The sequence below is a fragment of the Staurois parvus genome, unplaced genomic scaffold (genome assembly GCF_062004578.1).
Source record: "Staurois parvus isolate SC_StPar_1 unplaced genomic scaffold, SC_StPar_1.0 ptg000156l, whole genome shotgun sequence".
Taxonomy (NCBI): domain Eukaryota; kingdom Metazoa; phylum Chordata; class Amphibia; order Anura; family Ranidae; genus Staurois; species Staurois parvus.
The window spans coordinates 579,881-607,310 of NW_028317952.1; the positions used below are offsets into that span (position 1 = coordinate 579,881).

A 27,430-nucleotide genomic window follows, 5' to 3' on the forward strand; every position below is an offset into this window, starting at 1 on the left:
TAGTTTCCTCACTGCGCTGGTGAAGAAAGCTACTCATCATCGACTGCAGACTGAGGCAGCCGCTGCTGGTGGAGCTACCACTGCTCCTACCACCCCACCCCTCCCCTGCTGCCATGGCAGCGGAACGCGAGCGCACAGGGCCCACAGTGTCTGAGGATGGACGTTGGCGCACAAAGGCAGAGACCAACTGACTACATAGGTGGTTTTTATAGTACGTTATTTTGGCCTCTCTCTCAGCAGGTGTGAAAAAGGCCACCATTTTTGAACGGTAGCGAGGGTCCAACAAGGTGGACAGCCAAAAGTCATCCCTCTGTCTGATGGTTATTATTCGGCTGTCGGTACGCAAGCAACCGAGCATGCTATGGGCCATTTGTGCCAAGGAATGCGAGGGACTCCCTGCCTCCATCTCCACAGCATACTGCCACGGTGCGTCTGGGTCCTCTGTCTCCTCCTCCTCTACCAGATGCTCCTGCTCCTCCACTCCTGTCCGCTGAGTGGAAAAACCACCCATTTCACTCAATAATTCCTGAGCACAAATGTCCTCCTCTACCTCCTCCTCTTCTTCCTGTCCTGCCCCCACAGGGGTCATGTGGCGTTGAGATCTGTGCGCCACGTCTACCGCACCCTGACCAGCCATTGTTAACAGCATTTGTTCCAGAACGTGCAACAGAGGAATGACGTCGCTCATCCCATAGTCCTGCCGACTCACGAATAGCGTGGCCTCCTCAAAGGGCCTGAGCAAGCGGCAGGTGTCACGCATGAGCTGCCAATGGCTGACATCGAAGTTACACAGGGAGTACCTTTATCCGCTTGTAACATCAGGAAATCGGTGATGGCCTTTCGCTGTTCGTAAAGGCGGTCTAACATGTGTAGGGTTGAATTCCACCTTGTTGCAACGTCGCAGATCAGGCGATGCTGTGGAATTCCGTTCTGCAGCTGCAGCTCAAGGAGGGTGTGCTTTGCGGTGTAGGAATGGCTGAAATGCATGCAAAGTTTACGTGACATTTTAAGGATGTCTTGCAGTGGGATGGTGGATTTTAGGAACCGCTTGACAACCAGATTGAACACGTGAGCCATGCATGGCGCATGGCACAACCTTCCTTGACGCAGAGCAGACACCATGTTCTTTCCGTTGTCGGTCAACATGGTTCCGATTTTGAGTTTGCGCGGAGACAGCCATCTGTCGATTTCTCTGTTCATTACACTGAGAAGTTCCTCCCCTGTGTGACTACGTTCGCCAAGGCATACCAGGTGCAGCACAGCGTGACACCGTTGCGCCCTGCACATGTGATATGCCGGTCGGGTAATGGGACTTGGCACGGGGGTGGCGGCTGAGGACACGAAGGAAGAAGAGGTGGTAGAGGCGGACATCTTTTGTGGACCAAGGACGTGCAAACGTGGAGGCAAAAGCGGCGTGACCTGTCCAAGTTGCTGGTGCGGCTGTGACGGCACCACGTTCACCCAGTGGGCCGTAAATGACATGTACTGTCCCTGACCGTAGTTACAGCTCCACACGTCGGCACTGCCGTGCACTTTGGCAGAGACCGACATGCTCAAAGACTGGCCCACCATCTCTTCTACATGTGAATGCAGGGCTGGCACTGCCTTTTTGGCAAAGAAATGACGGCTTGGCACTCTCCACCGCGGCGCGGCACAAGCCATCATTTCTCGGAAAGGTGCTGAGTCCACCACTTGGAAAGGGAGGGACTGCAGCACCAGCAACTTGGACAGGAGGACGTTCAGCTTTTGCACCGTCGGGTGCGTGCTCGCAAACTGTTGTCTCTTAGAAACGGATTCCAAGAAAGACTGCTGACGGAATCCGTGAAGAGGAGTAGCAGGAGAAGGAGCATCTGAACGAGCGGAAGATGGCAACGAGCGACAATTCCCCTCAGCAGAGGTGTTGGAGCCTTGACTGGCTGATAGAGGGCGATTGACGTCGGGTGACGGAGCAAGTAATGGAGCGGGTGATGGAGCGGGGGCTGGGGCGGGCAGAACCGCCGTATCTTTATCACGGTTTTCCCAGGCCACCAAATGGCGACGCTGCATATGCTGCCGCAACGCTGTATTCCCAACATGGGCCCCCTGGCCACGCTTGACTTTCTGGCCACATAGTCGACATACGGCTACGTTTACTTCCTCGGGCGGCTTGACAAAAAATTGCCACACCGCCGAGTAGGAAACTTTGCCCCCGATACTCCTCACTGGCTGACTGCTGCTTCCTCCGTGCACACCGGCACCACTACTGGCCGTGGTGGTAGGCTGCAGTGGAGCTGGTGCTGTACTCCGTGGCCGTTTGCCTCCACTGACACTGCTGCGACCCTGCTGCCTCCTGGGCAACCCACCGACTGTTTTGCTCGCTGCCAAGCTGCCACCCTCTTCTCCTGATGATGCGGAAGCAATAGCCTTATATATGAAATATGTAGTGAGCGCTCTAATAGAAGTCAGCAGCTGGAACACATTAGGCAACCATAATGCCTTAAACATAAACAATCAATCTTAAATAATAAAGTGCAGCGCTAAGAAGGATGAAAAGTCAATAGGGTGATAATCTAGTATCACAATGGTAAACTGTAGAGATACGGATTCCCACGGCCTCCACTCTGTCAGAGTAACAGAAATGCGCACTCACCGGAAACGCATGGGTTATGCGCATGTGTGATTATGCATCACGGGCAATGGGTACATCAGAATCCAGGCAGCCAGGCGTCTCCCTCACGGTGGGTCATCACAGACTCCTATAACAGGTCCGGGGGATCCCCTTAAGGTAAGCCAGGTGTTTCAGGAGAAACCTCCTCTCAGGATGGCAAAGTGCTTTCTCTATGGGAGTGAAAGCTCCAGACAGGAGCCCCAGAAAACAAATGCCCAAAATAGTGTAGTATGTCCAAAAACTCTGGTTTATTTATAAAAACAGCAGCAGGGCAGTATGCATATAGTACATCATGGATATGGTGAAAAGCATAGAGTAAAAGATGCAGTACTGACCCCAATAGTACAGACCGCCGGGCCTCCTCGTGGCTCCGGCGGGTGAATGACGTCACGCTCTGTACAGTTCCTCCTTAGGCCTTTCGTGCTAAAGGCACATCATCAGAGGGGAGACTGCACAGAAGCGTGACAGACGCCAGTGTCAGAAATAGGGGAAATGGCACATGCGCAGTGAGCCGCGGCCATTTTCCCGAAGAAGAACACGCACTGCGCATGCGCGAGCACGGCAGCGCCATTTTGCCGTGGATCCGCGATCTACCATGTAGTGAGGAGGAGACAGAGAAGTCTCAATGTGCAAAACCCAAAAACAGTTGCTAGCTATGTCACAGACCCCAGGGAATTTGCTGTAAACACTATATCCTTATAGAAAGTGGAAGTGCAAATAGCTATAACATTAACAGTGCACAAAATGATCTATGGGGTATAGGGATCCCCTCAGTGAATGGCATAAGATTATATAACGGACCACGGCAAGATGCAAAGTACAAATGCTTAAATGATACAAATTTCAGATATAAAGAAATAAAATGAGGACATATAATTTAAAACCTCAGATGTTATATATATCGTGTATTGGATCTGGCAAAATAGCATATCTGATATCACAATGCCAGACCCAGTCAGGATATCGAATATATGTCCCATAATAGATATATATGGAAACTGCAGGAAATCAGGGTAAAAAGAGGTAAAAAACCTAAAACGCTTAAAACCAGTAAAAGGTTTATAGAAACCGCATATTCCTTCCTGCGCCCGTCTCCCAAATGAACGTAAGAAGCAGGGCGGGAGGAGGCAATTAGTAATAAAAAAGACTGGTATAACAGTCAGGGTAGATACACGATAGAATGCCAGATGCTAAAATGTTATACACATGGAAAAATGTCTCTCGTGATAAATTGCCAAATGTTAAAATGTTATACACATGGAAAAATATCTCTCATGCTGGAAATAAACACATGATGAGAATCCGACACAATTAAAACATAATATGCAAGATAAGCTCAAATCACAATATATGATTATATGAAAGATAAAAACCGTCAGTTGTTAGCAATGAAGCAATTGACGTCTACCTCAATGTTATGGCCTAAAGGATGTAAAGATTGGAGCTCAAACACCCATCTAGTTTCGGCTTGGGAAACTGCCCTAGTTTTATTAATACCCCTCCAATGGTTACTGATCACATCAATGCCAATAAATTTGAGTGAAGAAGGGTCCTTATTATGGTGAAGGCGGTAATGATTTGATAATGAATGCTCCCTAAAACCCTTCTTGATATTAGAAACATGCTCACGTAACCGGTCACGTAGACGTCTTGTTGTCCTGCCAATATACTGTTTGTGACAGGGACACTGTAGTAAATATACTACAAATTTGCTATGACAAGAGATGAAATGTTTGATGTTATAACTTTTGCCAGTAACTAATGATTGGAATGTGCTGACTTTCCTTTTTCTGGTATTGTCACACTTGCAGATGATGCATCTGTTACAGGGGTGAAACCCTTTTAAATCATTAAACAAAGAAATGTTATTAGGGGGATCAACAACATTTGGTGCAATCATATGTCTAACAGCGGTTGCTTTCCGGAATACAATTTCCGGTTTCTCCGGTAGTATTGCTGTAAGAACTGGGTCCTTTTTTAAAATACCCCAATTATCATTCATTATTTTATTGATTGCCTTATATTGGGTCGAGAAAGATGTAACGAAGGGGCAGATTTTTTTCTGATTGTTCCTTGTTTTATCCATCAACATGGTGTTTCTATTCATCTGCGCCACTAAACGAATAGTATGATCAAGGGTTGCCTCACTGTATCCCTTCTCTAGAAACCTATATTTTAAGATATTGGCCTGAACATGAAAAGTCTCATCATCCGAGCAATTGCGCCTAATCCTCATTATCTGTCCTTTTGGAATATTGGACAGCCATTTGGGATGATGACAACTCCCAAGAGGAATGAAGCTATTGCGATCTGTCGCTTTAAAGAAAGATTTAGTGGTAATCCTGCCCATGTAGTTGACAAGAGTTAAATCTAAGAAATTAATCTCTTCACGGCTGTAAACGTATGTGAGTTTGATGTTAAGAGTATTGGTATTTAATGAGTTAAAGAAGTTTATGAGAGACTCCTCCTCCCCATTCCATAGAAGCAAGATATCATCGATATATCTTTTGTAAAACAACAGCTCTGGCCAATCTCTGGCAAAAATAAGGTCTTCCTCCCACCTGGCCATAAACAGGTTTGCCAGGGAGGGGGCAAACTTTGCCCCCATTGCCACGCCTCTTATCTGCAGATAGTAGTCTTTGTTGAACCAAAAATAGTTCCTGAACATAGCAAATTCTAATAGCTCTAGAATGAAATTCTTCTGGGTGACAGGTAAGGAGCTGTAATGTGTTAAAAAGAAATCAGCTGCTTCCATACCATCATTGTGATTAATATTTGAATACAGAGAGGCGACATCCGCTGTAACTAAAAAGGTGTCGGGAGAAGTAACTAAGGAGCTGACCTCGTTTAGAACCTGTTTAGTGTCCTTTAAATATGCTGCAGTTTGTAAAACGAGTGGCTGGATGACGACGAGGCTGCCAAGTGCGATCAGCCTCATCATCATCAATTAGGGTCTCCACCTCACTACTAGCCCCCTCGGCTGCGTGTGGGTCAGGAGACAGACCTGTCTCTAGACCGGCTACCGAGCCACTCTCCTCGCCACTACTTCTTCGCCTGGCTGCTGAAGAGGCGGATGTCTCCCCCCGTTCCTGACCGCCCTCTGTTAGCTCTTCCTCACTGTACAGTGGGGCTGAGCCCACAGCATGCGATACTTCGCTTGGTGACGGAACACCAAAGGACAGGGGCAGGTAGAGGACACGTGATTTCAGTGGGCTTGGTCCCGGGCCATGCCAACTAACGGTTGTGTCTGACGTACCCACCGACCGTTGGCTGTAGGTGTCAGAGGTGACCTGGGAAGAGGAGACGACCGAGCCAACCAATCGATGACGGCAGGGTTGTCGGTGGAGACACGACCGCTGGATGACACCGGGAGCACTGGCCTCTGGCTGCGAATAGTGCTGCCTCGACCCCTTCCTCTGCTGCCACGTCTGCTCGCTCCTAAAATATTGCCTCCTCTGCCACTCCTCTGCATGTTGTCTGACATACTCTTTAATTAAACGATTCTGTGTCCCTGAGTAACAATTCTGTGTCTGTCCCTGAGTAACAATTCTGTGTCTGTCCCTGAGTAACGTTTCTGTGGCCCTAAGTAACAGTTCTGTGGCCCTCAGTAACAATTCTGTGGCCCTCAGTAACAATTCTGTGGCCCTCAGTAACAATTCTGTGTCTGTCCCTGAGTAACAATTCTGTGTCTGTCCCTGAGTAACAATTCTGTGTCTGTCCCTGAGTAACAATTCTGTGTCCCTGAGTAACGTTTCTCTGGCCCTAAGTAACAGTTCTGTGTCCCTGAGTAACAATTCTGTGTCCCTCAGTAACAATTCTGTGTCCCTCAGTAACGTTTCTGTGGCCCTAAGTAACGGTTCTGTGGCCCTCAGTAACAAATCTGTGTCCCTCAGTAACAATTCTGTGTCTGTCCCTGAGTAACAATTCTGTGTCCCTAAGTAACGTTTCTGTGTCCCTAAGTAACGATTCTGTGGCCCTAAGTAACGTTTCTGTAGCCCTAAGTAACGTTTCTGTAGCCCTAAGTAACGTTTCTGTGGCCCTAAGTAACAGTTCTGTGGCCCCAGTAACAGTTCTGTGGCCCTCAGTAACAATTCTGTGTCCCTCAGTAACAATTCTGTGTCTGTCCCTGAGTAACGTTTCTGTGGCCCTCAGTAACAATTCTGTGTCTGTCCCTGAGTAACGGTTCTGTGGCCCTCAGTAACAATTCTGTGTCCCTCAGTAACAATTCTGTGTCTGTCCCTAAGTAACAATTCTGTGGCCCTAAGTAACGTTTCTGTGGCCCTAAGTAACGTTTCTGTGGCCCTAAGTAACGTTTCTGTGTCCCTCAGTAACAATTCTGTATCCCTCAGTAACAATTCTGTGTCTGTCCCTGAGTAACAATTCTGTGTCCCTAAGTAAAGTTTCTGTGGCCCTAAGTAACGATTCTGTGGCCCTAAGTAACGTTTCTGTGGCCTTAAGTAACGTTTCTGTGTCCCTGAGTAACAATTCTGTGTCCCTGAGTAACAATTCTGTGTCCCTCAGTAACAATTCTGTGTCCCTCAGTAACAATTCTGTGGCCCTAAGTAACGTTTCTGTGGCCCTAAGTAACGGTTCTGTGTCCCTCAGTAACAATTCTGTATTCCTCAGTAACAATTCTGTGTCTGTCCCTGAGTAACAATTCTGTGGCCCTAAGTAACGTTTCTGTGGCCCTAAGTAACGTTTCTGTGGCCCTCAGTAACGTTTCTGTGGCCCTCAGTAACAAATCTGTGTCCCTCAGTAACAATTCTGTGTCTGTCCCTAAGTAACGTTTCTGTGGCCCTAAGTAACGTTTCTGTGGCCCTAAGTAATGTTTCTGTGTCCCTCAGTAACAATTCTGTGTCTGTCCCTAAGTAACAATTCTGTGGCCCTAAGTAACGTTTCTGTGGCCCTCAGTAACGATTCTGTGTCCCTCAGTAACAATTCTGTATCCCTCAGTAACAATTCTGTGTCTGTCCCTGAGTAACAATTCTGTGTCCCTAAGTAACGTTTCTGTGGCCCTAACTAACGTTTCTGTGGCCCTAAGTAACGGTTCTGTGGCCCTCAGTAACAATTCTGTGTCCCTCAATAACAATTCTGTGTCTGTCCCTAAGTAACAATTCTGTGGCCCTAAGTAACGTTTCTGTGGCCCTAAGTAACGATTCTGTGGCCCTCAGTAACAAATCTGTGTCCCTCAGTAACAATTCTGTGTCTGTCCCTAAGTAACAATTCTGTGGCCCTAAGTAACGATTCTGTGGCCCTAAGTAACGATTCTGTGACCCTCAGTAACAAATCTGTGTCCCTCAGTAACAATTCTGTGTCTGTCCCTAAGTAACAATTCTGTGTCCCTAAGTAACGTTTCTGTGGCCCTCAGTAACGATTCTGTGTCCCTCAGTAACAATTCTGTGTCTGTCCCTAAGTAACAATTCTGTGGCCCTAAGTAACGTTTCTGTGGCCCTAAGTAACGATTCTGTGGCCCTCAGTAACAATTCTGTATCCCTCAGTAACAATTCTGTCTGTCCCTGAGTAACAATTCTGTGTCCCTAAGTAACGTTTCTGTGGCCCTAACTAACGATTCTGTGGCCCTAACTAACGTTTCTGTGTCCCTAAGTAACGTTTCTCTGTCCCTAACTCTCTCCCTGAATACAGCCAGGTCTGCCTCTGTTGAATGACTGGAGGCAAATGGAGAATTCTAAAATGGCCGCCATTTATAGCTCGACCATTACACTGTGCTGGCTGGCTGGCTGCTGATTGGCTAATGCGATCACATGTCATGAATGAATGCATTATGGGTCAGCGCGCCTTGTCTGCGCGCCTTCCCAGACATCCCCGCTCCGTCGCCGCACATGTCGCCGCCATTTTAGGAAAAATTTCGATTCTCGCATCCGAAGTCTGCTTATTTTCGGATTCGACGCGAATCGAAATTTTCCTAATATTCGAAACGAATTCCACTTCGCCTACTTCGATTCGCTCATCTCTACTCACAGTATAACCATCTGGGCCTGGGCTTTTCCCCGTCCTGGTACTTTTTAATGCTATTTTTATTTCCTCCTGCGTAATTTCTAAATCAAGGGAATTCAGTTGATCTTCACTTAACTGCGTTTTTTAGATATACCCTTCTTTTTTCTCTACTCGAATTTCCTCTTTTATTTACTGAATCCTGAGAAGTTATATTATACAGCTTGTTATAGTATTCCTTGAACACCTTGACGATCTCTTTAGTAGAATAAACCATTTCTCCCTTGGGGTTTCTTATTTTTTCTATATAATTCCTGTTTTTCTTTTTCCTCAAGGCTCTCATTAAATATTTTCCTGGTCTATCTCCCCATCTTTACCTCTCACTTGCCACTTTATTAAAAACTCTTCTCCTCTCCTCTTCCATCAGTATCTCTAGTTCTTCTTTCTTTTTTATTACCTTCTGTCTTATCTCTTTTGTTATTTTATTTTTATGTATCTGCTCCAGGTCAAATATTTCTTTTAACAACCTAGTAAGTTTCTCTCTTTCCCTTTTCTTTTTTGCCCCGGACGCGATTAATATACCTCTTATGTAGGCCTTATGGGACTTCCATACTGTAGCCACCGACACTTCCCCTGTCTCATTCTCCTGAAAAAAATCTTTCAATCTCTTCCCTAATTTTCTGATCAATCTCCTGATCCAGGAGAAGAGCCTAGTTCAACTTCCATCCTATACCACCTGTCGACCTCCTCCCCCACCCTAATTTCAATGTAACAGGGGCATGGTCTGAGAGAGACATTGCCTCTATTTCTACTTTAACCACCATCTCTATAAGTTGATGATCAACCAATATATAGTCCAATCTCGAGTGCATTAGAGAAGAAGGTATAGTCTCTCTCTTTCCCATGTATTACTCTCCCAATATCCACCAGTTGGCACTCATGCATCACATTCTTTAAAGTTCTCAGAGACCTACCTCCCTCTCGCTGCGCAGAAGAAGTCGTGTCCATTTGTGGATCCATACAGAAATTCAGGTCCCTTACCACTATCAAACGTCCCTTTTTAAAGGCCATCAGTTTGCTCAAAATACCTTTCAAATATAACTCCGGTCTCTTATTTGGGCAATAAATATTCACAATTGTACATTCCCTTTCTTGTAACCAATGACTTCTATCCAAATTATAATAATGTTATTGATACACTTTAAATTTACTTAACTGCTCCACTTTCTGATTAGTACATTTGCATTGTGGAGTAGGTAGGGTTTCTGGTTACATCTAAAAACCATATTCTGTGGCATAGATATTTCTTTATGAGCATGCATAACAATTATACATGCAGTTTCTGCTTTGTTTTCAGTTACATTGTATGGTTTACTTTTTAGAGGGTCTATATTATCAGATTTCCTTTTAACCACTTCAGTACAGGGCATTTTTATCCCCTTCCTGGCCAGGCTAATTTTCAACCTTCAGTGCTCACATTTTGAAAGACAATTACTCAGTCATGCAACACTGTACCCAAACTTAATTTTTTATTATTTTTTGAGACAGATAGAGCTTTCTTTTAGTAGTATTTAATCACCACTGAGTTTTTTATTATTTGAGATATAAGCAAAAAAATACAGAACATTTTTTTTTTTAAAATATGCATTTTTCTTAGTTTTTATTATACAAATTGGCAAATAAGTTGTTTTTCCGGTCGGACGCCTTCTTTATTTACATTGGACAATCATGCAAGTACATCTGATCTGAGGTTTGATTTACATGTGATGTACAAGATGATTTTAAATGTGAGCATATTCGATATGTGATACTTTGGTGAATAAATAGTTTTACACTATGCAAGCATTCACTTATATTCTCTGAGGGATCAAGTGGCTGCAGCCACCGTATGTGCCTGAAGAGGAGATCTGCTGCCCTGTGAGCCTGTGCTTGAATCTGTACATGAGGGGAGGTCAGTGTGGAGAGCTGTGGAGGATTACCTACTATAAGGGTCCATGTGTTAGTGATCCTGAAGGCCTTTTGACCCTGTGCGGGTTGCAAGAGCGAAGTGAGCGGGCAATTCAGCCATTTTTGGATATCTCTGCACATTTATCAGCACTTTTTTTTTTTTTTCTTCAAGAATTGCTGTGGACTTTATATATTTTTTTTGTATATTGTCAGGTGTTTTACACCTCATGGGACTTTATATATTTATTCATTTATTCATGTTTGTTTGCATGATCAGTTCTTAGTTTATGCGTTTATTGGGATGCACGTGTGTTTTTTGTTATATGGTGGGATCTGATTTTTAGTTCCGGTGGGAGGTTTTTTAACACATTGAGTCCTGTTGTGACTTACTTGTTTGATTTGGAACACTATTGGATCCCATTGGATTACTTGGGGCACCATTTGTTATTTGGTCCTTTTAGGACCTCGTATTGACACTTGTCACACGTGATTATTTATGAGTTTTTTGGCACTATTTAATATTGTGTGTTTGTTATTTGTGTCACTAATTTTGCACTGTTTCACTTATTCATTTATGTGTGAAGAATTTTTATGGTAGTAACGCTGCATCATTTGTGTTTCATTTATATTTTTTGTCTATGGGTATATGACTGTATGTAGCAGCTTTACCTTTGTTGGTAGGTATTAGTTTTTAGGTAGGAGCACAGGAGTTTGTCACATTGAATTACTCAGTCATGCAACACTGTACCCAAACTTAATTTTTTATTATTTTTGGAGACAGATAGAGCTTTCTTTTAGTAGTATTTAATCACCACTGAGTTTTTTTATTATTTGAGATATAAGCAAAAAAATACAGAACATTTTTTTTTTTTAAAAATGCATTTTTCTTAGTTTCTTTTATACAAATTGGCAAATAAGTAGTTTTTCTTCATAAATTTAGACCAAAGTTAATACTGCTACATTTCTTTGGTACAAATAACCAAAATTAGTGTTTAATTATTTAGTTTATGTAAAAGTTAGAGAGTTCACAAGCTATGGTACCTATCATTAAAAATTGATTAATCCTGATGTACTGACTTCCTATCTCATTTCTTGAGATCCTAAAACACCAGGACAATACAAATACCCCCCAAATGACCACTTTTTGGAAAGTAGGCCATCCAAGTTATTTATTAATAGGCATGGTGAGTTGTTGTTTTTTTTTTTTTTTTAAGTAATTTTTCCCACAATTCTTTGGAAATTGAAGAAATTAAATAAAATGTATTTTTTTTTCACAAAAAAACAAGTTTTCTCTCATACAGCATAGGCATTTGTGTAATTGCACCCAAAATACATTCTGCTACTCCTCCTGTTGTATGGCAATACCACGTGTGAGACTTTTTCGCAGCCTAGCCACATAGAGAGACCCAACATCCAAGCAACAACTTCAGGCGTTCTAGGAGAATAAATTACACATCTAATTTCCTGACTACCTTTCACACTTTTGAAGGCCCTGGAGCACCAGGACAATGGAAACACCAACAAAATGACCATATTTTGGAAAGCAAACACCCCAACATATATTCTATGAAGCATAATGAGTCTTTTGAACATGTCATTGTTTGCCACAAGTTTTTGGAAAATGTGTAAAGAAAATGAAAGTTATTTTTTTACACAAAGTTGTCAATTTAAAAGATATTTCTAACACACAGCATGAGCATACAAAGAATTACACTCCAAAATACACTTACTGAGTATGGCAATACCACATGTGTGAGACTTTTTTTCACAGCCTAGCTGAACAAAGGATAAACAAAAAATTACCTGTGGTTTTAGTAGAGCAGTTCTCCACAGAAGAGAGTATCGGTCCAGGAAGTAGGCAGAGATCTGGTCAGCAACAGTCAAAGGAATCATCCAGGCAGCAGGCATGAACATGGTCCATAAAATGTCCTGGGTCAGTACACAAAGCAGGCAGAGATATGATCAGCACAGCCAAAGTATTGGTCCAGGCAGCAGGCAGGAACACGGTCCATAAAAAGTCCTAGATCATTGCAGGCAGAGATATGGTCAGCACTGCCAAAGTATTGTTGCAGGCAGGAACATGGTCCATAAAAAGTGCTGGGTCATAGCAGGCAGAGATATGGTCAGCACAGTCAAAGAATTGGTCCAGGCAGCAGGCCGGAATATCAGATTTAGGGCCTTTGTCAGGTAAGACCTGGGAAAAGGGTTAGATGCTTCTTCCCACCCAATCTCTTTGAAGCCTCTGGACCTACAGACCCTGATCCGGGGTTTATAAACCCAGGGAAAACCAAAAACTGTCTCTCTCTACTCTGAAAACTATTCTGATGCCCCTCACTTATGTGAGACTCCTGTGTTATCTTGAATCCCACTACTAGTAGTAGAGCAAAAGATCAGTCCAAGTGGCAGGCAAAAACATGGTTAATTAACAGGCCAAGGTCAGTTCAGGTGGAAGGCAGAAATGTGGTTTAGAAACAATCTAGACAGCAGGCAGAGGCATCATTGGTAAACATGCCAGGGTGAGTTACAGGGGCAGACTGACCATTTGGGCATTCGGGCATTGCCTGAGGGCCCGGGGTCAGTAGGGGGCCCGTGAGGATCACTGTCCGGTGACAGTGTGGGGAGCGGAGGAGGAGGCAGTCTCACATCCATGATGGAGCCGGTGGGTAGTGGGAAGGTGAGAGGCATATCATCCATGGGTGCTGGGTGTTCACCGCACACATCCTGCACACAAAACCCGCCTCCATGGGTGATCTGTATCAGGAACAAAGTCGGAGGTGATCGGTGCAGTGGAGGGACAGTGACAGCACTGATCTCCCTGCTTGAATTTCAATGAAGCAGCTGAAAGCTGCAGGAGGGAGAGCCTTCCAGCTGCCTCCTTGAAAACCATGCAGGGAGATCGGTGCTGTCACTGTCCCTCCACTGAACCAATCATCCCTGACTGTGAAGCAGATTTCCCTCCTGGACCCCCCTCTGTGCTCTTCAGCCCCCCCTCGCAGGTCTCTGATGCCTCGTCTTCTCTGACAGTGTCCATCCCCCCCCCCATCCTCCATGGCAGAGGAGAGATCTGCTCTGCCTCCCCAGTCCAGAGCAGCCGACAGCTCTGTGATGCTTCTAAATGTACCAAGTCATATCTCTCTCTGTCTTCCTTCCCTCCCTTTTCTTCCTTCCTCCATCACCTCCCTTCATTCTTTCCTCCCTCCCCTCCTTTCATTTCCTTCCTTCCTTCCTTCCTCCTTCCCGCCCCTGCCTTCATTCCTTCTTTCCTCCATCCATTCCTTCCCTCCCTTTTCTTCCTTCCTTCATCCATTCCCTTCCTCGCTTTTCTTTCTTCCTCCATCCCCTCCCTTCATTCTTTCACTCCTTCCCTTCCCTCCCCCTCTCCCTTACTTCCTTTCCTCCCTCCCTCTCTCCCCTCCTTTCATTTGCTTCCGTCCTACATTCCTTCCTCCTTTCCTTCCCTCCCCTTCCTTCATTCTTTCCTTCCTCTTCCTTCCCTCACCCTCCTTCATTCCTTCCTTCCTCCATCCATCCATCCATCCATTCCCTCCCTCCCTCATTCCCTCTGTCTTTGTCCTTCAATCATTCCTTCCTTCCTTTCCTCCCCCCTCCACTTCCTTCAATTTTTCCTTCCTTTCTCCCTTCCTCCCTCACTTCATTCCTTCCTTCCTCCATCCCCTCCCTTCATTCTTTCCTCCCTCCCCTCCTTTCATTTCCTTCCTTTCTACCTCCCCTCCTTCCTTCCCTCCCTTTCCTTCATTTCTTCCTCCATCCATTTCCTTCCTTCCTCCCTCCATCTATTCCCTCTCTTTTCTTCCTTCCTTCATTCCTTCCTTCATCCATCCATTCCCTCCCTCCCTTTTCTTCCTTCCCTCCCCATTCTTCCTGCCTCCATCTATTCCCTCTCCTTCATTCCTCTCCTTCCTTCCTTTCCTTCCTTCCTTCCTTTTCTTCCTTCCTTTTCTTCCCTTCCTTCCTTCCTTTTCCTTCATTCCTTCCTCCATCCATTCCCTCCCTCCCTCCCTTTTCTTCTTTCCCTTCCTTCCTCCATCCCCTCCCTTCATTCTTTCCTCCCACCCCTCCTTCCTCCCTCCTCTTTCTTCCTTCCTTCCTTCCTCCCTCCCTTCCTTCCCTTTCCTTCATTCCTTCCTCCATCCATTTTCTTTATTTCCTTCATTCCTTCCTTCTTCCATCCCTCCCTTTTCTTCCTTCCTCCATCCCCTCCCTTCATTCTTTCCTCTCACCCCTATTTCCTTCCCTTCCATTCCCTCCCTACCTCCCTCCCTTTTCATTCATCCTTCCTTCCCTCCCTTCCGATATAAGGGGGTACAGGTTCTGTTTATTCATCCCAATCTAATGACAGCCCAACATATACTAGTGCTCCCTTTTCAATCCCTACTGACACTGTCCACTGCCTCCACAAAACATTGTGAAAAAAATAATACAGAAATAAATTGTAAAAAATAATTAAAAAATTAGATAACAATAAAAAAATTCTGACACCCACACAATGGCTCTACTGACACCATCCACTGGCCACCCAAAATCATTTTAAAAAAATGATAAAAGTAATAATTTGTAAACAAAAATCATAAAATTGTAAAAAAATATACTGTAAAATAATAATAAAAATGAAGAACTACTGACACCACCTACTGACACCATCCTACACATACTACCCACAGCCATATGCTCCACACTCCTGTCCATGTACATACTACCCACTGTCATACACTCCACACTGTACATTCCCTATTTAACATTACCTCATTCTGCATTATATAAGTCATCTCAGACACTATTTAACCACACCCCTTTTAAGCCATACCCAATTTTTAGTGCAATTTAAAACACACCCCTCCTCTCTCATCCCTTTCTCTCTCTCTCTCTCTCTCTCTCTCTCTCTCTCTCTCTCTCACCCCTCCTCTTTTTTTCACCCTCTCACTTCCCTCTCTCTATTACTGCCCCCACATGGCAGCCATCTTTAAACCTGAAAGTGCCCAGTGGCTTCTACGGAAAGAAGCCGGGAACATTCATGCAGTCTTTGCTGCAGTAAATATTTAAATGCCCCTTCTATGCAGTTGAGCTGCAATATATAGGTAGGGTGTTGTGTGTGTGTGTGTGTGTGGATTGAGTGTAGGTGGGGGGCACAGGGGGCCCCATTATCTCTTACTTCCCGGGGGCCCCATGAATTGTCAGTCCGCCCCTGGTCAGTTACAGTGGAAGGCAGAGGCATGGTCAATCGAGGCAGCAGACAAATGATCAGCACAGATATTAGAAATGGGGAAATGGCAAACTGTTAAAAATAAGGTGAACTAATATTTCCCAAGTCATCCTCCAGGACGGTCACATGAGAGATAGGCTCCACATCCTACATGAAACAAAAACACAGACAGGTTTAAAAGGCTGCCTAGAAGGCTGCCCCCTTAGTTCTTCTGTTTCATCCATCCTTCAAACATCAGCACAGCATCTGCAGTTTATTTGTTTTTTTTCAGGGTCTTATTTGGAGCAGGTGTCCCTGAATACCTCCCATCCCTCCCTATGGAGGGCAGACTAGGGGGCCTGATGCAGGGGTATGGGGTTGAGAGGACACAGAGGGGAGCTGTGAAGGGTTCTCCAAGGCTCCTTTCTGTTTTCAAGCTCCCTTGTGAGGGAATGCCTTCCTCCTGCACCCCAGGTGGGGATGTTTGGAATGCATGGATGGGGCTAACTTGTGTGCCAGCCTGCCTTCGGTGCGCTGTCCCACCGCCTTGCATGGACAGACCGGAGGGTCATAGAGTCTGTCTCCCACAGTAAACCGGTGGCTTCCTCCTTCAGCTGTTGGCTTACCATGAAGGCTAACAAAGGCAAAAATTATGTAATGCAAGATGGCACCGAATGAAAAAAGGAGCACAGGCCAAATGTTCTAAGCTCGATGCTTCATTGGTTATAGTCTCAAAAAAAATCGGAGCTCTCCTTTGAGGACATGGCACTTCTGAAAGACAACATGGACAAGAAAATTGACACTATGCTACAATGTGCCTATGAGGCAGTGACTTTTTCACAGAACAGAGCCAACACTTGCATGGCCAGGAAATTCATGCTCTCACTGGAGCAGCTCCACTCACACCTTGAGAAGGTTCAGAGCACAGAAGAGGCCATAGATTCTCTGTTATTGGTGGACAAGGCAGTTGAACACAGAATTTTTTTACCAGCAGAGAAGGTCACCAAATTGCTACAGACTGTAGGTCAGGTGGCAGAGGCACAGTTAGTCTTGAAACAGATGCTAATGTCACTCCTGGGTGTAAAGTCAGCCTCTATCCCAGCGATACAATGGGCACAGCTCCATAGGAGACCTCTCCTGGCCCATCTACTGTGTGATTGGAATGGGCAAATAGAGTCACTAGAAGAACTCATTGTTATTCCAACGACTGTTAAGGACTCTCTACGATAGTGGATACTGAAAGCCAAAATGCTGACGCAAGTACATCATGGTGGGGTGCTCACCCAAACCAGGGGAGTCACCAGCTCAAAAATCCTGATGAGCACAGCCCACTGCCTGTTAACATGGGTAGATGCCAACCTGGCATCCATCTCTGCAGTACATATCAAGGGTACGGAAAACAAATTGGTGGCTTTACTAAGCCAGAGGCAACTAGGACCAACATAATGGGAGTTGAACCAGGAGATCTTCCTAAAAATAACAGTGAGATAGGAGACTACGATGATAGGTTTATTTAGCAAACAACAAAAAAGCTGAAAGATTTTTTTCTCTGAAGAAAAAGTCTTTGGGGATAGACTCGCTGGAGCTTCCATGGAAATTCAATCTGGGCTATGCCTTTTCACCCATCCCACTGATCCCAGGGGTACTTACTCAGAAAGAAACACATGGAGAAAATGAAGGTGATACTAATGCCCCTTTTGGCCAAAAAGGGCCTGGTTTTCTGCGCTGGAGAACATGGCAGAAGAGCCTCGCTGGATTCTTCCAGCAAGGGAGGACTTATTGACTCAGTTGGTCATTTTCCATGCACATCCAAACACTCGAAAATTGGCTACTTGGATCCTGAACAGTCAATTTTACTGAACAAAGGTTTCTCTACTCGGGTAGTTGATACCTTGCTAAACAGTAGAAAACTGGAAACCAATGAAATTTTACACTAAAGTTTGAAATAAATGCTTGGCGTTGATAAGTCTGGGTAACAAATTTCCAGACTGGCTACTGTTTTAAATTTTTTAAAGGACAGAGCGGAAGTGGGACTTTTAGTAAGCACCCTCAAAGTCCATTCTGCAGCACTGGCTGTTTTTCTTGACTTTCCATTGAGCGAAAATGCTATGGTTAAGAGGTTCTTTAAGGCTTTCGAGAAATCACCCCTGTAAATCAGTAAATCAGTCAAGGTGGCACCTTGGGACCTCTTGGTAGTCTTGAGAGCCTTGACCAGAGATTCCTTTGAGTCTTTGGAAGAGACATCAGTAAAATTTGTAGGACTTATCCATTAAAGAGCCTTTTCTAACTGTTTTTTCAGACAGGCTCATACTCAAAATGGATCCCCTTTTTTTTATCTAAGGTGGCGTCGGCATTCCATAGAACTCAAGAAGTGGTGCTGCCATCCTTATTTCAAAATCCTAGCAATCAAGTAGAGAGAAATTTTGCCTCACTAGATATCAAAAGATGTGTTCTTCAATATTTGAAAGCCACCAAATCTTTTAGAAAATCACCAATTCCCTTTGTCTTAATTTGAGAGGTAAACGAAGGGAAGCCTGCCACAAAGAATTCCATAGCTAGATAGATCAAAATGACTAATGCTATGGCCTTGTCCTTCAGGCATTAGGGATCACTTCATTCCAGCAGTCACTACTTCATTGGTTGAGAGGGCTGGGGCTTCCATCGAGTGTGCATCATTGGGGTCTCCGTCCTAGAGGATAACTTAGGAAAGTCTGAGTTATTACCTGATAACTCCCTTTCCAGGAATCCTCACTGAAGTACGCTTGTGAGAAATTTTGTGAAATCTGTTTTGTTGCTGTCCAATCAATCTTTGTATAACTGAGGGGGCAGCCTCTTGGGCGGTCTTTTAAACCTGTCTGTGCTTGTGATCTCTCATGTGACCGTCATGGAGGATTCCTGAAAAGGAAGTTATCAGATAATAACTCAGACTTTTAATGATGTGTGATAAAGTCAGAAGTAGTCGCTGATGCATAGGCCCAGTTGGGAGGGGCATTGGGAACAACAAAAACTTGTCTCTCCTAACTCCCTCTCTGCAGTATACCTTACATTTATTTTGGTGTCTTCTTCCTGTTTCTGTTGATGGAAACGTTCTCAGGGAAATGGCGCTCAAGAAGTCTGCTGACACTTCAGTGGCAGTGATCACATCTTCTATAAATTTGAGGAAGGTGGAGGGTCTGTTCCTTGATTTCTGATAGGTGATTTATGCGTTAAAAATGGTCAAATGAAAAAGGTAAATTACAACTTTTGCATACCAGAAGTGGGACTTTCTTGTTGATAAATAGGGCTGTGGCATCTGATCATTTAAATCCCCCCCCCGAATCTATTGTATTCGTGGATACAGACAGGCATTTGGATGGGACTGCGTCTTCCCTGAAATTCCACAGCGGTGTCATTGTGGATGGTTGACAAGGGCAAACACATCTCTCTTGTCTCTCCACTTCAAGGCCAACACTTCCTCGTTCCTCAGACTTGCTGATTCCTCCTTTGTAGCCATGGGACTTTGTGGGAAGTCCTTCCTGTTTGTTCGGGGGTACCACAGGCATAATTTTCTCACAGTACAGGTGGCGGAAAAGGGGCAGACTTGTGTAATAATTATCTGAGTAGATGTGATACCTCTTTTAGAATAGTGGAAAAGCCAGGTCCCAGATAAATTTTCCACTTGTGCTGATGTAGGTTGGGCTCTTGGGATTGGAGCTGGGAGTCTTTTTTCGTACACGCGGAAGGCTTGCACATATCTCATGGCTCTTTCATAGAGCTTGTTGAGCTTTACTCCATACCTGGCCCTTTTACTGAGAATGTATTGCTTGATTACCAGCTGTCTAGTAAGGTGGACAAGGGATTCGTTCACACAGATGCTTTGGTCAGGGACCTAAAGTTCAGCAAATCTCTTAGAAAAAAAAATAAATTAGGGGGAGATTTGGTATAGTTGTCATAGCCAGGATGATCTCAGGGAGGGCACTGTGAGATATTGCAGAAATGCAGTAAGCGTATGATCATGTCATAGTGTGACATGGACATTACAGCTGATAAAATGGGAATGTGATGGATGGGGTGGATGGACCAATAAGCATGTATGGTTTTTTTTTTTTGTAAGCTCCATGTTGATCGTAAGGCCCAAAAACAATTTACACTCCTTCACTGTTAGACATCTCCATTCAAACGGATGGGCATAGCATGAATTGGGGTTGTTTTCAATATATTGTTGGGCGAAAAGGTTACTCTGGTCCACAATGAATTGAAGAAATTGGCATAGAAAAATAAATGTTAAATTTAATTTCTGAAAAATTTTCAGTGTTGGCCTGCACACCTGGCTGTGTGGTGAAAGGGGGGATTGCAGCTGATCCTGAGCTGGGAGGCTGCCATAGTGGGTTTGGCACAGCATCTGGAAGATATTTTTGAGTCCTGATTCTTGATGTCTGGTATGATATTCCAGTGCTTGTACTGGTCGTTTTCATTCTGAGGGCTAGCGCAGTTGGTGTGTGCAGATTCACCTTTAGGGTGTAAGATGCAGCTCATGGTTGCCTGGTCTTCAGAGCATCTTATTCTTTTAGGAGGGACTGCTTCCTCCTCTGATTTGGTCACCAATCCACTGCTTTTGACTAGCTTGTATTCCGAATCGGAATCATACGGTGAGAGCTCCCTGCTGCTCTCGTCCGTCATACTGTGGATTTGAAATGCCGCCTCACTAGTATAAAATTTTTTGGACATGACAGCTGTATGATGAGTAAACAACTGATGGATGGCAGTGATGGAGGCTCTGTGACGTGTTCACTGATTAGGCTGCACTGGCGACAGGTATGCCGATGGGCTGCTGACTGATCGCAAGACAATGTAGTACAGAATTTCAAGGCAGGACCATAGTTATTTAGAAAAGGCCAGGAGAGGCAGCAAGTCAGGGCAGGCTCATGAGGTCAGCAAATAATCTGAAGGCAGGGCAGTAACCAAGGGAAGTCTGACTTGATACTTGTGACAGACCCAACCAGGACAGGGGCTTTTGGAGGGGACTGCAGGCTAGCCTCTTGCCTATTGACCATGGGCCCTGGCATCTGAGGGGGCTCTATCCTTTGGGAGGTGTTTGCCTGGGGGGGGGGGGCTTTTACTTCAGATTCAAGTCCATGTGTCCCCAAAACACATTGACTCTGAGAACTGGAGAACCAGGATTCAGATTTGGGGTCAAAACCAGCATTGACTGCTTCAACCCTCCTCCGAGACTCAGAACATATGTTAATATAAACAGCTGAAAACAGCCTGATGCTGAGCTCTCTTGTTGTAATCTGTTCACTGAGGTGTGATGTGTTTACCATTGTGTATTCCTTCCATTGTTAATTGAGTTGAGTCACCCATTGTTTTTGTTTGTTGGCTAGTTCTCACTAAGGTTCCTACAGGATGGGATTAGTCTTGTGTTAACTAGACCTCATCTAATCATTGTGTGATGTTTATCCCAAATGTGTAATATTTGTTTTTATTGTTCATTGTAAAAAATACCTGTATTTATGTTCAATAAACAGTTCCAGTTTTTGCACATGAGCTAGTGTTGTGGGTGCGATGCCCAGCTGTAATAGCTTGGTCCTGTGTCTAAGCAGCAAGGAAGCAGTTCTCTGATGGAATCACTCAATCGGGGTGACAGGCGTTCCATCATAATACTGAAGAGTAGTCCACATGTAGCCAGACAGGTAGCAAGACACTGCTCTGATCAAGAATGAATAAATATCTTAATCTCCACGTAAGTACTCCTGACCGGGACCAGGTGTGCAGCTACAGTATGATCGTGGTACAGTACATAATGTTTGGCAAATGGTGGAGACTACAGGATGATCATTACAAGCCTTGAAAATGCTTCACCACCCATGCAATGACATAACGCACATTAAAGTGATAGTTAATCGTATTTGTTATTTTTTTTTAAATAACAAACCTGTTATACTTACCTGCTCTGTGCAGGTGCTGTGTGGTTTTGCACAGAGCAGCCCAGATCCTTGTCATCAGGGATGTGGTGCTCCTGGGTCCTCCTCCTTTCTGAGTACCCCCTTACCATGCCTCTTGCTAAGGGGGGATACTTGTTCAGGCTCGCTCACAAGCCTCGCTGCTTGCTTCTAAGGACACAGACAGCTAGGGGTTTTCCCCTCTTCTCTCGTGCACAGTGCTGGAGTGAGATTGGACTCAGGGGGACATCCTGCAGCACAGAAAGTTTTCTACCTTAATGCAGAGAATGCACTGAGGTAAAAAAAAAAAACCTTAGTGTATGTGTCAGGGTTCTGTCCACAGCAGAGGTACTCGAAAACCTGGCATTCCTGCCAGTACCTTGCACGGTGGCACAAATGCACACTGGCAAAAAATCTGTGCGCATTGGCGCACAGACACGAGCCAGAACATGCATGCGCACTGGTGCATAGTTATGCATGCATTAGCCCAGTTTGGTGCCAGACAGCCTTTATAAGGAAGCCCATCACTCCCTCAAATTTCTGAATGATCTCTGGCTCCTCAGTACCTTTTGTCCATGTTCCCTTGCTACTGTGATCTGCTGTTACCGATTTGGCTTGTTCTTGGACGTGTCTTCTCTGCCTGACTCCTGATCGCACCCGGCTTGGCTAAAGGATATTCTCACCTGCTCTCCTGATCTGACCCCAGCTTGCCTAACAGATATTCTCAGCTGCTGTCCTGAGTTGACCCCAGCTTGGCTAACGGATATTCTCACTTGCTCCCCTGTGTATGACCCCAGCTATCCTATTGACTAAGTCTGCTCCAATCTCCACCTGACATCTAACCTTGGCTTTGAACCAACTACTCTGTGGTCCTCTGCTACTCTGAAGGCCTGCGTACCTCTCACAGGCACCACCAGGGGCGGACTGACAACTCATGGGGCCCCGGGCAATAGGGGATCATGGGGACCCTGTGTCCTTGCCCAAACTCAAAAAAGCCTATAAAAAAGGTACCAGGGGCATCTCATGGGGCCCCCAACTGACCCCAAGCCCTCGGGCAGTGCCCGAGTTTCCAAATGGTCAGTCCGCCGCTGGGCACCACCTGTCTGCAGTCACCATTCCAGTACATCAGCTGTTCTCCTGGCCAACCTCTGACAAGCACTCTTACAGGCAACCCGTGCTACTTTGGGCCTGACTCCTTCTGTCCCATATCCAGGGGAGTCTGGAACTTAGCCGCAAGGGAAGCCCTCTCTCCAGTGGCCTTTAACACCAGGTACATGATAGTATGTAAACCCAACATTTCATATTCCCGATATGTGCCTGCTGTACCATGCACATGTATGAACTAGTATCCTGTTTTATTTGTATTGCTTCCTTTTGCCTGAAATCCCTGGTGTTTCTGTCAGTATCTCTGCTTTCCTCCTAAAACCTGACCACACTAAGCAGAACAGTCAGTTCTCTAATTATTCCGGGAACTCAGACTGCTCTCCTCCAACGAACAGACTCATCCTAACACTCCCCCCCCCCCCCCTTTCACTAGGAAGTGTATTGCTGTTTTTCCTCCCCTAGCTCTTATGCAGCTGAGAACAGAGGGGATGTTATCACTTAAAAAAAAAAAGTATTTATAATGTCCAGTAACCTCAAACTGCCCTGAGCTATTTCTTTTATTAACAAACCTACAATTACCACTTGAAGCCCATCTCCAGGCAATTTACATTATTTTAGTTTTTGTTAGAGTGAAAAGTTGAAACTTATGTTAGATTTTAAATTCTGTGTCCCTAGTGAGATTTGTCTGTCAGATTTATTTATTTCCCTTTTGGAATACAGCAATAAAATTCTGACAAGGGTTCTAACCTTTCCTCACTCTACTTAAAAATAGATTATTTTAATCATACAGTACAGGACACAGGCAGAGTAGTCCTACACCATGGATTATAGGCATATGCCTTCAGCTGATTGGACAGTTGCAAATCTTTAAAGGACACACCCTGTGGGCACCTCCCCTGTAACCCTACCTTGCTCTGAGAGTCCTCAGTTTTGTGCTAGTGTCTGAATATGATGGACCTTTTCTCCTTCACAGAGAAAATCAGTCTTAGCCTAACTAGTTTATTATTTTTCTTATTTTTTTATCTTTGGATTCTTCAATCAGTCCCTCACTGTCTTTTAATGACAACATAGATGCAATGTATCTGGATCAGTGCAACCCCAGTAAAACCTTGGGAGCAATACCTGGACACCATGCTGTAGGAACAGCCTGTAATATTGCTTCGAGCACTGAATCCTGCATAACCAATCGCCTTGGCACTTGGTGCCACATGTTAAGTTGACTTCAGGATCATATAAAGGCACAGGGCTTTGGTCTGTTGATATAGAACCCAGACTCTGAAGATCTGTTCGGGTTATGCCCACCATGATGGGCAAAGCCTTTTCTTACAGTCCAGTGCCGTGGTAAGGTAAGACAGGGCCACCATGTATTTGTGACCATTACTGTGAAAATATGTTTATGTTTGGACTGCATTCTCCTTGCAGTGTAAACCTTTCTAACATGGCACTAAAATTCTTCCATGCAAGAGCTTAATCTCAGGTGGATGACTATGTGTTACATCAGACCTCTGGTTGGACACTTTACTGCCATTTTTACCTAGAGCTTCCTCCCAACCTTGCACCATAAGGATTTGTTACAGGATGGCCTACCCTTGTTTCTCAAGCTACGTCAGATACCAAAAAACCAGACATAGAGGACAAATACACAGAAGGAAATGAAGAGAATATTGAGGCAGTATTGGAGGAAACTGCATTCTATTTTTCTTCCCCAGATTATCATTATATTGAAGAGGAAGCATCATGCAACATGCATTCTAATAATGGAAAGCCCATTGACCTGCAAACATTCCTTTTTGTCAGATTGCAATAGTAGTGAGCCCTTGTAGTTTTGCCAACTTGGGGTTCCCCAGGACGCGGAGTCTAAGCCCAGGCCTGCTTCTTCACCATGGCCCCTGATGGTGGGGATGGTCTTGCAGTAAGCTGGAACCAAGGTATTCCCAGCTGAGAATGCGAAACAAGTGTGGACTACAACAGCAGGAGACAGAAAGGAAACCAGGAAACAAGCTTAGGTCAGGGCAGGTGGTACATGGGTAGTCAGACAGGATACACAGATGGGAGCTCAGAGGACTGTGACGTTGCTCAGGCAAGGAGCGCTCTGCTGAGCACATGTATAAATAGGGAAGCAAACCGGGAGATCATAGAAGGGAAAATTATATAAACCCACAGTATAGCAGGTGATGCCAAACACCATATGTGAAATGGAGTCACAGATCCAGCAGAACACTGCAACAAGGAGGTAAGAGTTTCACAAACAGAAATCTGCAGGTTGGACCGTGACATTGTTCATGAACAGATAAAATGTTCAGTCTGTGATGAATGAGTCGCTCCTGAAAGACTCCTCCCCCCAAATCTAAAATCAGTGGAAAAAGAGTTTGCAAAAAAGTGGGCTATTCTGTGATTGATTCTGCAATGTATGATCTAAACAGACATCTCGCTGTACATTTTGAAGGTGTCACTTCTTTGAGAATTGAGAATTAATCACGCAGGCCACACTGCTGTAGATCTATAAGTAGATATCTATTATAAATTGTCTGGTTAGAGTTGATACTGGGTCATGGAATCTTTATTTTTCTTTCCCTGAGTGGCATATATTTTGATGGAGTTAATTAATTACCAAAGTTGTTGGAAGTAATCATGAGCCATTTGGGGCCAAGGAGAGCCATATTTTGGGGCCAAGGAGAGATGTAATCCAGACAGAGGCTGTTATGCTTTTGGGTTTTATCCATTTGTGCTGTAATGACCTCCTATAATTTAGAAGTCTACCTGTTTGGTAAGGAGTTTGTTTTTTGAAGGAACTGGAGCACTTTGGAAAGCACCAGCTGTGGTTGGAATATTTCACAAGCACCAGTATGAGATGTTGTTTGGACCTAAAGTGGTAGTAAAGTTAAAAAAAAAAGAAAAAAAAAAGATTTTCCCCTGCAAGGTAAAGGCATAATGTGTTAGTATGCATCTCATACTAGCACATTATTAAAGACTTACCTTGAAACGAAGCCCTCAAGTCACTGTCACCGCTGAAGCTGCTTCCGTCTTTACACAGTCTTCCTTCTGGGTTCCCAGGCTGCTGCCACTTGAATGGCCCAGCCATGGGGATGTCACTCCCGCGCATGCACTTTGGAGTCACGGCCATGGCACAGAGCACTGAAGGAACAGCACGGGTATACCGTTCCTTTAGAGCGCATGCGCTGGTGATGTCACCGGCTTCCGCTCACTAGAATATCTCCTAAACGATGCACGTTTAGGAGATATTCAATTTGCCTACAGGTAAGCTTTATAAGCTTACCTGTATGTAAAAAAAATTAAAAAAATGAGTTTTTATTATCACTTTATGACCGTTTATTTATTTATACACTATAGCACTTTTAACATTTTTTGCACTTTTGAGGTGTATGCAGTTGTGCTCAAAATGTTCCATACCCTGGCAGTAATTATGACATTTTGGCATTTATATTGAAAAGATGACTGATCATCTTTTATTTGTACATTTATTATTACATAGTTGTTTGGCTGCTTTTTAATTCATAATGGTAACATAAATCACCCAAAGAGCCCTGATCAACAGTTTACATACCTTGAAATGTTTGACCTTGGTACAGACAAACAAGGAGAGGGAAGCAGAGGCAATACGACCCAGCAAGGCAAACACATCTGAGCCAGCCTGAGTATACCTGAAAATGTTGTCAATGAAAAGTAGCACATCTTGTCCCTCGTGATCTCTGAAGTATTAAACAACAGTAAGACCAGTCAAGGCTGCACGAGCTCTGGCACATGGGTTTTCGTTCACCTACCCATATACCAGGACTGCATTTGATGTTATGTCCTTCAGGTTAATGACACTAGACTCCATCATTTCATGGTAAAGATTGTTTCCTACACGGGTACGTTCTCCCACACCAGCAAACCTTCCATGAGCTTTAGCTACGTTGATCAGCTCCATAAGCAGTACAGTTTTACCCACACCAGCACCACCACATAAACCATGTTTTCCTCCTTTAGCATATGGAGCCAAAAGGTCCACCACTTTAATGCCATTGACCAGGATCTCTTGCTCAACGCTCATTTCTACAAATTTAGGAGCCTCAGCATGGATAGCAGCAAACTGTTTTGTTGCAATTGGGCCTGTTTCATCAATGGGTTCACCATTCAGAATTCTTCCAAGGGTCTCAGGCCCCACAGGAATTCTAATTGGTGTGCCAGCATCGAGAACCTTTTGCCCTCTGACTAAACCTTCAGTACCATCCATAGCAATGGTACGAACAGTGTTTTCAACTAAGTGTTGAGCCACTTCTAGAACCAGCCTGGTGTCCCTGCCCTGGCCCTCCAGAGCATTTAGAATAGGTGGAAGGCCTTCATCAAACTGAACATCAACAACAGCTCCAATGACAGCCACAATGGCGGCCTACAGCTACACCAGGTTTAGCTGCTGGGGAAGCATGTGCTGTATAGTCTTGCTGGGAGTGCAGGGCAGCAGGAGCGCTCCTTAGCTGACCCTGGAGAGTGCTGGCGGCTGGCTCTGGTGGAGCAGCGTCCAACAGCTCCTAACATGGCGGCTGGTGTCTGTACCTCTCCTCCTCTGCTAACCGGTGGTGGTATGGATGTTCCAGACTACAGGAAGCATCCCACTGCTGCCACCAAACATGATGGAATGTCTGACACCCAGCTTGT

The 27,430-nt window shown here is 44.7% G+C and overlaps 1 protein-coding gene and 1 pseudogene across 2 annotated transcripts in view; one reads left to right on the top strand and one right to left on the bottom strand.

Annotated features, from left to right (window-relative positions):
* The window catches only part of RASD2 (RASD family member 2), a 77,806-nt gene that overhangs the window by 39,068 nt on the left and 11,308 nt on the right, over nucleotides 1–27,430 (top strand). The gene's annotated exons all lie outside the window — the stretch shown is intronic.
* Nucleotides 19,135–27,310, bottom strand: LOC149463221 (ATP synthase F(1) complex catalytic subunit beta, mitochondrial pseudogene; annotated as a pseudogene).